Genomic DNA, 14,063 nt, shown 5'->3' on the forward strand with positions numbered 1-14,063 from the left:
TATGGGGCACTGTAGCACTCCCAGTGAGTCTCAAATATATCATAACTAAACTTTGCACAAGTATGCTTTTTAAATTTCAGATCACAGCTCTGGCCCCTAAGCTATTCAAAGATGTATTGCTGAAGTTGAGGGCTAAGTCTATTTCTAAAGCAGACCTGTCAGTGGTGCTGGTGGTTTATGGGTCATGCCCTTGCTCATTATCATTTAATGAGTACAGGGAAAAATGGGTAGTCATCACAGATGCTAGTCAGGTTGATCAAAATCCTCTTTCACAAGCTATGGAAAAAGATTTCTGAAAATAAAAGATGACAGGGAAAACGATTAATATTTTTAAAGACATTTTGGCCTTCAATCTCTTAACCCTACTGAAGTACTCTTGTTTATGGGTAGCATTTTGTGACAGATTAAAGATAGAGGTAACTTTTTTGGCATTTCTTTCATGGAAAAATGGGTTCCAAATATCCTCTCCTTTAATCTGGCTTGGCTTTAGTGACTAGCTTGTCCATTAGAATGAAGTGGAAGTGAAAGATGAGATTTCTGAGGCTAAGATAGAAATAGCCTTTCAGTTTCCTCCTGTCTTTTTTGGAATATTATCTCTGAAAGCCCTATACCACCTTGTAAGAATGTAGACCAAAATGAGTCCACCATGGTGGAGAGGCCATGTTCTGGAAAACCATCCCGGCTGAGCCCTGCTTTCCAGTCTCCCTACTAAGGTTCAGGACATGTGAATTAAGCTATATTGGGCCCTCTAGTGTGGCCCATCTGCCACTTGAATACTAATGAGCAATCTCCATAAATTGATGCCCATAAAATAGAAGAATCAGCCAACTGAACATGCCTAAACTCCTGAAACAGACATAGAATACAATAAAATGGTTGTTTCAACCCAATTAAATTTTGTGGTTGTTGATTTTGTAGAGGTAGTTGCTGGAGCACCTTACTATCCCACTTAGGCTCTCCTCTTCCGTAACTTGCAAGTGAAATTTCAAATCCTTTCGTGATTTCCAAATAACACAAGTATCCAACATTGAAACATCTAATTTTCCTTCCTATAGACAATCCTGGTGGAAGGATGGGGTGGGGAGGGGGAGAGAATGGAGATAGCTATCAATCCCCTATTGACATCTGACATAGTTTATGTGTATAACTTTTTTCAACACCAAATTCTATGAAAAATCTACTTGCTTCTACTGAGTAGAGAGCTATATTTAATCTTTCAATCTCTCTATATCTCTTTATGACCAATTCTTGTTGCTTTGGGCCTATATACTAACTAGGTTCCTTGTAGTTATCAAGTGAAAATTCCATACTTAGAAGCAAACTGGAAAAAAGTACTATACAATTACTATATATTGAGTTTCATACAATATGGACAATAAATATTTGCATACTGATTGAATCTTTAATGCAAAGCTCTCTTTCAGTACATTTTTATTTCCTTATGTCTGTGTCTCAGGAGTAGAGCAACAGTATGTAAAGGTAGTTGTGGTAAGTGAAAACAAGAGAGCTCTGCCTTGTTCTACTACCAGAGGCCACTTTCTGTGACTGAAACGTTAGATAATTTCAACAAAGGAATTCTCGAGAGGTTACTTTTCAAACACAGCATTTTTTTAAATTACTGACAACAGAAAGAAAAATAGCTAGAGGTAAAAACCACGACAGAGCACGTTCCATGGGAGGAATCTCTTCACACCTAATAAACCCTAATGAAAAGTATATGAATTTCTCCATGGAATGTACATATGTATATATTGTAGAAAAATTTCCTTCCCCTCGGAGCCCCATCTTCCCAGGACACTTTAAGAGATATCTCCAGGAACACCATTCACATGTATTATTTCATGGAGCTGTGTTCCAGAGAGTGGCATTCACGCAGACATTAAATGGAGCCCCCTTGAATTGTGCAAGCCCGAAGTACTTCCTCCAGTTACCTTCTCCCTATGTGTCTTACTCCTTCCTAGTCTCCTCCATCTACTCCTCATTAGCTTCTGAGATAAGCTAATAGTTCTCAGCTTGTGCTCAGAAAATGTACTTTCATTCTCTGCTTTGGCAGGCCCTGACTGTTTGGGAGTAGATTGAAGTAATTTTTCTTATTGAAAGCACTGGTAGAGTCAATATTTTGGGAAATGCACTTTGCAGCATAAAGCATTTTTATTACCATTTACCCAGTGCAGGCTGAGAGTCGGGGGGATTCCAGAGCTGCTAGCTTTAGGAATTACATTAGCCAGTTGGAGTTGAGCAACTCATGACTTCCTTTTTTTCTCTGTGAAGCTTACCCACAATGAGAAAGATTTAACCAAAGGTTAAACATGTGGAGGCATTCTTCCGGAGAAAAAAAAAAACAAAAACAAATGATGGAGTTAACACTCCCCATGTTGTTAGCATCAACCAAATGCCACCAAAACTGTTATCATTGACTTTACCTGCATTTTATGGTAGCTTCTTCATCTCAAATTTGGGATTAGCAAGAAACAGAAGTCATCACGGAACCTAACTATTATTGAGATAATAAATTAGAGGAATCCATTTAGCCGCTGCGAAAGTTTGGCTCATAATGAACCTGCCTCTCAGTTGTATGATGCCAAAATGAAATGCCAGAAACAACTACTTTCTATTTCAGGACTGGGAACCTCCCCGTAATGGCAACTAGTTGACCACTGAAAGAGCCTCAAAGTCATCTGACTCTCAACTCTACTTCTAAGAATATGACAAGATGGTGAGGTAGGTGGAAGATAAGATATCACACACATGCACACACACCTGTACATACACGCACTGGGCTTGTTCTAATTTTCTTCTCTCCTTCCTCAGACAGCTGAAGTGAACATTAAGTGTCCTTAAGATCAAAGAGTGGTATTTACCAATTTTTTCCAGGATACTACAGCAGGCAGAATAATATCTTATACATCCTAATTTCCTCTAGTTCCACACTATATGTTCATGCCTGTGGAGTCACCCTAACCACATTGCTGGGAATTCTATTCCTTAATCACATAGTATAGCTCCAAGTTGGGCTATTTCCTGTCTCTTTTTCTGCTCCATCTAAGATAATCACTCACCTGGTAACACACAAGCACTCTGGGCGCAGCCTCAGAGTATTGATAGTAATTCCAAGGAGAGTAGGCCCACACATTTAGAGTATCAAGCTATCCGAGTCTCTCTCATGGGGCATATTTTACTGACTTGAAAATAGGGCAGACAGGAAAAGTAGATCTACATGCTAATTCCTGTCACTGTAAATAATGCTTAAACCACAGTCAGCCTGTGCAGAGATTTGTTAGGCATTGGTGAGACCATATATTGTCAGATTTCCCAAGACAGTCTGTTTCGAGGCAGAAAGAGTCTGTGCATGCAGTAACCCTCCCACCTTCTCCCCAGGATGAATGCCTGAGTTTCTGGTGTTTCCTCTCCTTGTCTCACTACTCTTTCTCTAGATTTTGACCTCACAACGTCTTTATTCCTCAAACAGACAAAAAACGATTCTCTCATCTCTATTTCATAATTGACTGTCTGGGCACCTGGGGGGTTCAGTCAGTTGAGCATCTGCCTTCAGCTTAGGTCATGATCCCAGGATCCTAGGATCCCAGGGTCCTGCATCGGGCTCCCTGCTCCGTGGGGACTCTGCTTCTCCCTCTCCCTCTGCCATTCACCCTGCTTGTGCTCACTCGCTCTCTCTTTCAACTAAATAAAAAAAGCAATAACTGACTGTAATGCTACAATAAACCACTATCAAGGGGGGGGGGGGGCGGGGAGTAAAGTTTGGCTCATATTAAATCATTAAAGTCTCCAGGTTTTTCTAGGTCTGGGAGACTTTACTATTCAAATATTTTCTGAGGGTAAATAGTGTTATTCTTTGTAGGGAATTTAGGAGAGACAGAATAAGTCTAATATGGGAAAGAAAAAAAGAAGAGCAAAACAGCTAATCTTTTCTAATAGGTTGACTGAAAGTCTTAACCTCAAAATGTGACATATATCAGAGGTCCAAACTCCACTTACCGTTACCTAAAATCATATTTATTTTGCCCTTTGTCACTAAACAAAGGGTCTAGTATGGACTAACTTGCTCCCAAAATTCATATGTTGAACCCCTAGGACCACAGATTGTAACAATCTATTCAGAGATAGGGTCTTTAAGAGGTAATTAAGTTAAAATGTGAGTATTACAGTTGACTCCCATCCAGTCTGACTAGTGTCCTTATAAGAGGAGGAGATTAGGACACACGAGACACCAAGAATGCACACTCACAGAGAAAAGGTCACGGGAAATCATAGCAAGAATATATTCATCTGCAAACCACAGAGTGGGAAACCAACCTCAGGAGAAACCTGCCAACGTGCTAATCTTGGACTTCCAGTCCCAGAGCTGTGAGAAAATAAACGTATATTGCTTAAGACACCCCATCTATAGTCTTTTGACATGGCAGTGAAGCAAATTAATACAGGGTTTAAGAAAGGGAAAATGCTCCTTCTAAAGTTTAATATCTAATATTAAAAAAAAAAAAAACAAAAGAGAGACAGAAGAATACAACAGAATGTTTCACATTTTTGGTCCCAGTCAACCAGTTCCAAGAGAGGGACGAATGTCCTCATTGAGAGGAAAAGTTTCTTCCTCTGGAAACTACAGCAAGGTCTTGGCAATGAGTCATAAATGCAATGTTGTTCTTCTCCTTCTCTTTCCTCTCCTGGAAGGAACGTCTAAGTACAAATTCTCTTCCTTTGATAAAGCTTACCTAAAGTGCTTTATGCCCCAAACCTATACCCACAGCAGGATCCTTCTCCAAGAGTGCAGAATCTTTTTTTTTTTTTTAAGATTTTATTTATTTATTCATGAGAGAGACAGAGAGAGAGAGGCAAAGACATAGGCAGAGAGAGAAGCAGGCTCCATGCAGGGAGTTTGATGTGGGACTTGATCCTGGGACTCCAGGACCATGCTCTGGGCCAAAGGCAGGCACCAAATCGCTGAGCCATCCAGGCACCCCCAAGAATACAGATTCTTGAGCAACTCTTATGCAACTTCCTACCCTAGTAACCTAATAAACCCTTAGGAAAAATTTTCAAAATTGACCAGTGCTTTTCAGGTAACAAGAGTTAATTATGTAAAATAGATGCTAAATGTTAAACTTAAATTCTGGAATACTTATTGTCAATCTCCCTGGAAATAATTAAACCTTGGCTTTGTACAGAATTTCTCTATTGCAGCAAATTGAAAAGTTTTATTAAGTATAGATGAATCCTAAAAGCCTCTTGTATTTTCTTAATTCTATGTCCGTTAGCCACTGCTATTATTATATTTAATGTTTTTATCAATGTTCATAATGTTCGCTCTTCTATTCCTATTTGCCCTGTAACAATATATGCATATTTTTCTTTGGTGAATCTTTAAATCCAAAAAAGAAAGTAACTCTTTACAACCGCTTTAACATGGCAGTTTATTCTTGGAATAATAGGGCTGCGTGTTGTTATGATCCCAAAGAGAGAAAGATACTTAATAGACAGGTTAGAAGACATAAATCAAGGGGTGCCCGGATAGTTCAGTTGGTTAAGTATCTGCCTTCGGCTCAGGTCATGATCTCAGGGTCCTGGGGTTGAGCCCCACATCGAGCTCTCAGCTCAGCATAGAATCTGCTTCTCCCTCTCACTGTCTCTCTGTGTTTTTTCTCTCTCTCTTAAATAAATAAAATCTTCTAAAAAAAAAAAAAAAAGGACATAAATATTTTCCAAGAGCAAGCACTACTTGCAAAGTGTATAGTCAAATAAATAATGTGCTTTCCATGATACAACTACAAATCTGCTTTTCTTATATTACTTAATCCATTATTTGTTCCATTTCCTAAATTCAGTGGCAAACTTGGCAAGAGAGGGGTTTCTCATGAAAAGATCCCATTTCTTAGGAGCTTTTAACGTCATGCAGTTATCCCTGATCTAATAGCCAGGCTCTAAACATTATGTCATTCTTATTATTGTACTCTGAAATGCTCTATTAAATGCCTCCTCTCCTGCCTCAGTATTTATAGCTTCCAGATAATTGTAGATTATCATGCTCTCCAAGTAGCCTAAAGTAACTGCTAAGTTCTGATCTAACATCTTTCAGCAGTTGAGTGTAAATCACCTTCTTTGTCCATTAACTCTGAATGGATTTGGAAAAGGCATAAAAATGAAGGAGATAGTCCGACATACCTAATTAGTCAAACATCTGTCTTTGAGTTTTAGTCTCTTTGCTTCTGGTAAAACTGAGGAGGAATTCATAGCCACCTGGTGATCCTAGCTCTTCCAAAGGAAGAATTAAGACTTTATTTTCATCAGTCAATTCATTAAAGACTCGTAAATATTGATTTGGTAGCACAGTGGCCCTTCTTTGATATGTTATATATTTTGTCTTCCCAAGGATCACACAAAACTCTACTTGCCAACAGGGCAGCTGCAGTGTCTAAGTGACACCATCCCACTTACCTTGGTCACAGCTGGGACTCTCATCGAAACTGTCAAAGTAGCAAGTTGTCAAGACAGTTGTAGAAGTTCCCTGCTGCTACCGTGTGTCCTTCTGCTCTAGTTTTCTAGCACAATGAAAATATCAGCAATTCCTTTCACACCTGAGACAAGATTTAGGTCATTCTTTTCTCTTTTTTATTTTCTGTCGTCAATATGACAAAGACCTGATAGTCTAATGTAAGAGTCCTAGGTTAAGGGCACCTGAATGGCTCAGTTAAGCATCTGCCTTCAGTTTGGGTCATAATCCTGGAATCTTGGGATGGAGCCCTGCTCAGTAGGGAGTCTGCTTCTCCCTCTGACTGCCCCCACCCCCCGCAATTCATCCAACTCATTTCTTTCTCTCTTTCTCTCAAGTAAATAAATAAAAATCTTTAAAAGAAGAAGAAGAAGAAGAAGAAGAAGAAGAAGAAGAAGAAGAAGAAGAAGAAGAAGAAGAAGAAGAAGGAGTCCCAGGTTAAATCTATTTGAAAGAAAAAATGACAACCTCTCGGAAACTATTGGCTATTTTAATTGTGTATGAATAATGAGGCTTGTGAAGGAGATTGTGAGGAATATCCCCAGTGTTCCTCCCAGATTTATACTAGAACTGGACCAGGGGGGAAAGGCAGTGACTAGTGGTAGCCAGTAGCAATGGCCACACCACTGCAGGTAGCAAAGGAATGCCCATGCCACTCAAATGTTTGTTTCAGCTTTCCTCTCCTGTCTCCTTAGAGGGCATATTGAATACATGTCAGTTGAGTTAATAGCTGCCAAGCTCATGACTGCTTTGCTAGAAACAACAGTGTAACTGGTACCATTTAATTTAATTGACTAAAATGTACTTTAAAAATCATTTCATCCAACCTTTTTACTTTATGGAATAAGAAAACTGAAACTAAGAAGGTATTTCCTGAGGTTACATCAGGAATTCATGCAGAGACCAGGATAAAAGGCTAGTTTGTTTTTCCCCCAAACCCATACTTGATTTCGTTACATAACAGTGTCACTCTACCCATAAAGAAAAAGAAAAACCTTCCCATTACAGCACCAGAGAACTGTACAGCTTCTGTATTGTTGGGTTTTTGTTTTTGTCTTGTTTTGTTTTGTTGGAGAGAAAAAAATGCAGAAAAAATATTTTCAAAATATCTTTCTAGACTCACCAAAAAGAGAAGATGAGTTATTATGAAGAAGAAAGAATATCTCTGTCTCCCAAAGAGGTGTCTCAGGTTTGGGAGTTTGGCAGATTTTATGAGTGTAGACGGAGAGGTTAGGTGAGCTACCATCACTTTGGCTCCTTCCAATTGGAGGAATTTCTGGTAGATCCAAACTGTATAGGACGGAGAAGAAAAGTCGCAGGTGTCACAATTGGGAAAATTGCCAAATGCCTCCCAGCCATTTGTAAAACTGCTGCAGTAGATCTTTGGATAACTAACTCTATTTACTTCTCCTATAGCATATTATATACAGCAGAAAAAGCAGGTAAAAAATATCTCTTCTCTGCTATGGAATTTAGGTTCAAGTGAATTGTCCATGAAATTGGCTATTTAAGACTCCAGTGGCAAATGGAGCTTTCAATCTAGAACCTGAGATGAAAGATGCCCTTGTTTCATTCATTATTGCTTCTTTCGTATCTCATTTTTCTTTAATTGTAAAGATTTTCAGACTTAAGTAATAAGCAGAAGATAGACTCTGTAAAGCATTCATGAGGCCAAAAGTGTCTACTGTCCCAATATCCTATCCATTCTGTTAATTGGTTTCAGAATTTAGTGATTGTGAAGAGCTTTCCCCTTAGAGTGTGTATTTATCAATATTGAAAACCAATATATCTTTCCTCAAGGGCTAGTAAAAAGACATTTTGAAGCTTAAAAGGAACAATATGAACTGTATATATCGGAGACCCAAACATCAATAGCAACAATTTCTAATGTTTTGAAGGCAGAAAATCCTTTAGTCAGACTAGAATGAACCACGGTTTGGCAAGCTAATAGCCAAGTCGCTTTCTCCCTCAGATGTTGCACAGCTAAGGGACCAGGTTTTAGAGGCCTGGGCATCGATTATAGAGCAATAGAGCAAAAGCTGAGTGTTTTGCTTCATTCGCAACTGAGTGGTTATTAAATGTATGTCAAAAATCATCCCAAGCCGTCCTTAACTTGCTCAGGCTCCTCATTTGTAAGCAATCACTGGAAATTCCGGTTCTAAGAGCCTCACAATCTGCTCTTATGTAGGCAGAATTTTCTTGGTAAAAAGTATCTCCTTTATCCTCCATAGGACTTTTTATTGAGGTGAGAGGGAGGGAAAAGTTAACCTTTGGCTTCCCATGGTGAACTACATCTCATAATTTCAAAGCACATAAAATGTCCCCCTGGCTAAAGCCAGTCTAAGATACAAAGAGTGTCACATCTTCCAAAAGAAACTTGCTATTTCTACTCTACCTTTTGTGTACTCACAGCTCTTTTGCTCTGTGTATGACACATAAGTTAGGACTCCTGAAGCATTCAGGTTGGCCCTAGCCCTTTGACCCTGGATGCATTTCGATCCTGAGGATGTTCTTGTTGTAGCTGGTATTTGAAAACTTTGGCTGCTGACTCTCTGACATCGTCCATGCATGTGTCTCTGTACGTATTTCTTGATCATCTTCACTGTTTTCTTGGCTTCCTCTCTGTCTTTGCTTCTCTCTCTTCCAGATTCTGTTTCACAATACCGCTTACAATTTTCCTGTGACAGAGGTGACTTCAGTCATTCATGAAAAGGCATAGTGAGTCTCACTGGTAGAAATAACCCTAAGAAAATAGAACCAATATGGCTAAAACTGCACAGGATTAAATGTGGTGGACAAATCAAACTTTCATGGAATAACAAAAACATACATCTTCACATTTTAATCCCAAGATTGTGGTCTTGGTAGAAATAATGACCAGAAAATTATACTTGATAACAATAAAATTAATATATTTGATTGGAAAAGTGAAAGAGCTTAATAAATTAGACTGTTGTAAAATATAAGTAAAAACAAAGTGTTCGCATTGAAGTAAATGTCAGTAAAATGAAGTAAACTTCTGTGCCTGCCTTAACTTCCTGTGATTTAGCGGCCATCTTCAGCCTTCCTTGGCTTATAGAAGCATCACCAGGATCTCCACCTTCACATTTACCCGGCATTCTGCATTCTTCCCATATGTGTGTCTGTGTCCAAATTTCCCCCATTTTATGAGGACACCAGTCCTATTGGAGTAGGGGTGCCCATCTTAATTTAACTAATTATATCTGCAATACTTATTTCCAAATAAAGTCATATTCTGAGACACTAGGGGTTAAGACTTCAACATGGATTTGGGGAGGAAATCATTCAATCTATAACAATGTACTTAAAAAAATATGTCATCAACAAAAATTTATCCTTATTTGTGTTCTGGATTGCTGTTTACAAGATTAGGAAAGTTGAGGAAATTGACCAAGTAATACACATCTCCTGGAAAAATGTGGATCAATATGTATACCGTTACTATTATTTTGTAAGCAGGTTATACATGACTCTGCATGTACCTTTGCAAGAAAATTTAAACAGATTATAAGAGTAGAAATTACAATAGGTAGTACTGTGACACACCTATAAGAAAATTTACTTTGTGTTCTGATCTCTTTATTACCCCTAATATTTTTGTAGCAAAAATTAAGAAGCCTGAACTTCAGTGCTAGAATGATGCCAGGAAATTTATTATCGGAGGTCATTTATAGTCAATCAGATCAGCCCTGGGGATCTACTGAAAGAATACTGCCCTGACTGGAGGCGTTGAGGCAGTCACCGGTGGTGCTCATAAGCTTTTCTGTGCACTTGGGATGACTCAGTTATATGAAAAATAAAAGGCATCTGAAAAGCAGAAATGTTTTGAAATGCCAGATGTTGACTGATGATTTTGACTGTCCCCTGATTTGTGTTACCTAATCTATAAGTGAAGGAGCCAAAGGAATTTAACATATTTCTGCCTTTGTATACATGTTTGAAAACTATCCTGGCAAAAAGAAATATCTATATTACATTTGTAGGAGAGAAAAAAGCATACTTGCAAAAGACCTTAGTTAAGTATATGCTCAATTGACAGCTATCAAAATGAAAATAGATATAAGTGAGAGTGATGAGAGTGGTAAAAACAAATTATAAGGCTTCCTTTAAAATAGTCTTTTGAACCTTAATAATAAGTAAATACATGCAAATTAAAAATTATCACCATAGGGGATACCTGGGTGGCTCAGCGGTTGAGCGCCTGCCTTCGGCCCAGGGCATGATTCTGGAGTCCCAGGATCGAGTCCCACATCGGGCTCCCTGCATGGAGCCTGCTTCTCCCTCTGCCTGTGTCTCTGCCTCTCTCTCTCTCTCTCTCTCTGTGTGTCTCTCATGAACAAATAAATAAGATCTTTAAAAAAATTATCCATGGTATACTATTTTCACCTGTGAAATTAAAAAGATATTTTTAACAATAATAATACTAGTGTGGGTAAGATGTGAGAAACTGTACCTTCATAGAAACTGCTAGATGGATGCAAATTGATATAAACTTTTCCGAAGACAGCTTGACAATTGTTTGTAAAAATGCTTAAAGCATACTTGTTCTTTTAAGAATTAACTCTAAACAAGAGTCCTCACAAAAGTCTCATTTCCTGGATATTTATGTTATGGAAATATTAGATTGTTTCCAAAGTACAGGAATGCAGAAATCGTTCAAGGGTGAGCATATGTATACTAAAAGGTAAACTGCATTATTTCCAATGGGTCACATGACAATTCTGTTTTCTATTTCAGAACTGCTTGAGTTTCCCAGGTCCAGCAGAAAATAGGTAGTGGAGCTGAGATGTGAAGGATCAATCTCTCTGCTATAATTTTTCTAGGTTCTCAATATTATTTAATATATCACTTAAGAGCAAGTTTGGACTTTTTTTTTTCTGGAACCAGAATGAAAGATGATTGGTGTGGTCTTTAAGAGACCACAGGTTTATGTTTCCAGGAGAGGACAGTATTTCTCAATATCTTCAGACTTCAGTGCTGTACCTCTGGGATTGGTCCTTTAATTTTCTTTTTTTTTTTTTTTTTTTCTCAAATCGTCTTCCTTTTGAGAGTGCCTCAGTGGTTCAATCAGTTAAGCATCTACCTTTGGCTCAGGTTATGATCCCAGGGTTCTGGGATCCAGTGAGGTATCAGGCTTCCTGCTCAGCCAGTGGAAGTCTGGTCCCTCTCCCTCTGCCCCTCCCCGCCAAGCTCATATAAATAAGTAAAATATTTTTTAAATTGTCTTTCTTTTTTGTGCTTTCTTCATTGGGGATATTTACTCAACTTCATCTTTCTTTGCACTTTTTTAAAAAAATATTAGCAGTTTTAATTTTGGATGGCTGTTTCCTATTCTTTGATTACTTATGTGGATAGCATCCAACTCTTATTTAATGGATGCAGTATCTTCTCTTACACCTGGATAATGAGACAAATTATAGAACTTTATTTAGGCTTTCCTCTGTTTTTCCTGAATTGCGTGTTTAATTTTTTTCTATTATTTTATTTGAGCCCTCCCTGAAGTTGAAGACTTTCCCCAAATACATGTGTAAAAGAGGGAGGCACTGAAAATGATGTTCTCATCTGGTGCCCACGATACTATCCCTCCCTTGCCTACCACAGTCTTAGCAACAGAATTTAGCTATGGCCAGTCACTGAGTGTTCTCCAATCCTTCATTCGTTTCTTTAACCTTCTCCATGTAACCCTCTCCTTTGCAAATAGTCCATTCTGGAAGTCTTTTCAATTATCTCAAAGGCTATGTTATCTCTCCTGCCACATTAGCCAACAAAAATGTAAATCTTAGGGGTGTCTGGGTGGCTTATTCGGTTAAGCACCTGACTCTTGATTTCCACTCAGGTCCTGATCTCAGGGTTGTGAGATCAAGCCCCATGTCTGGCTCAGTGCTCAGCATGGAGTTTCTTAAGACTCTCTCTCCCGCCACCCCTCCCCTGCACACTCTCTCCCTCCTTCTCTCTCTCTCAATCTAAAATAAATAAATAAATAAATAAATAAATAAATAAATAAATAAATAAATAAATCTTTTTAAAGAAGAAAAGTAGGGACGCCTGGGTGGCTCAGCGGTTGAGCACCTGCCCCTGACTCAGGGCGTGATCCGCGGTCTCAGGATCGAGTCCCACATCAGGCTCCTTGCTTGAAGCCTGCTTCTCCCTCTGCCTATGTCTCTGCCTCTCTGTGTCTTTCATGAATAAATTTAAAAATCTTAAAAAAAAAAAGAAAAAGTAGATCTTTTTTTTTTTTTTTTTTTTTAGAAAAAGTAAATCTTATCTCTTCCATAACTTCCAGACCCAGTCCACTATACATATATTTCAAGTAAATCATTTAATTCACGAGGCAAATTTCCTTTGGCACAAGTTACTTCACCTGTAAACCTAGGACCCACAGTGCATACATGCATTTTTCTAGAAAGAGAACCCATAGCTCCCATCAAGATCTTAAAGAATTTATAATCTAAGTATAGTTAGAAGCAATTCTCTTTGAGGCACCCGGGTGGCTCAGTGGATTAAGTGTCTGACTCTTGGTTTCTGCTCAGGTTATGATCTCAGGATCATGAGATGCAGCCCCACATCGGACTCCCTGCTCAGGAAGGGTCTGCTTGGGATTCTTTCCCCTCTTCTTCTTCCTCTCCTTCTGTCTCTCCTCCCACCTCCACTTTCTCTCTCTCTCCCTTAAATAAATAAACAAATGAGAAAAGAAATGTTTCACTTTAACATTGCATTTATCTTCCTGAGATGTTATGTCTGACATTCTGGTAGCTGATACCTGGTGGCAAAAAGGTGGTGGGTAATGAAACTATCATAACTCTTCTATAGAAGATGCTGATTTTATTTTAGAGATTAAAAAAAAGAGACTTTGACTTTTATATGTTTTCTTATAACTGTTATGCTCAAAAATAGGTTTGAGGTAGATTTCTTACATAATAATAATCAGTATTATCACCAAGTAAAATTTAATTGAACCAAAATGTCAGTAACCTTCATTATGTCCATTTTCATGCAGACTTCCAAAATACCATTATGCAAGCAGCCAACTATTTTATTCTTTGTTTATAAACTGACTCTCCTTTTCCGAAGATTCACATGCTTGTAGTTTTAGATCTTTGTAGAACTTTTAATTGGAATGCAAAGCTTTTATGTTTAAATCACAGGTTTTCTTGATATTGCTTTACCAGTTTCAATTATTTTAAAACATACAAAAAATATTCCAGTAATTATATTTGAATATTTATAAGTCATTGGCAGAATGTAACAAGTCAAAAGAAAAATATGGAAGGGGTAAGTTATTGCCCAGGATAATTACAGTAGCATCTCACTATACAAAACACCATGAAACAAAATTCAAAACTAATGGACTAAGTCTCATGAGCATATTGTGTTTAATAATTGAACAGGAAAACAGATATTCCAGATTTTTCAAAGTGACATTAGTAAAAGCTAGTGAAAGGTAATATTTCCTTTTACAAAACTGACTTAATTTTCTTCCTGTCTTGCTGTGCCTAATATCTCCCATAATTGTTGAAGACAGGCAATTTATACTGAG

This window comes from Canis lupus, chromosome 38, assembly GCF_011100685.1.
Source record: "Canis lupus familiaris isolate Mischka breed German Shepherd chromosome 38, alternate assembly UU_Cfam_GSD_1.0, whole genome shotgun sequence".
Taxonomy (NCBI): Eukaryota; Metazoa; Chordata; class Mammalia; order Carnivora; family Canidae; genus Canis; species Canis lupus.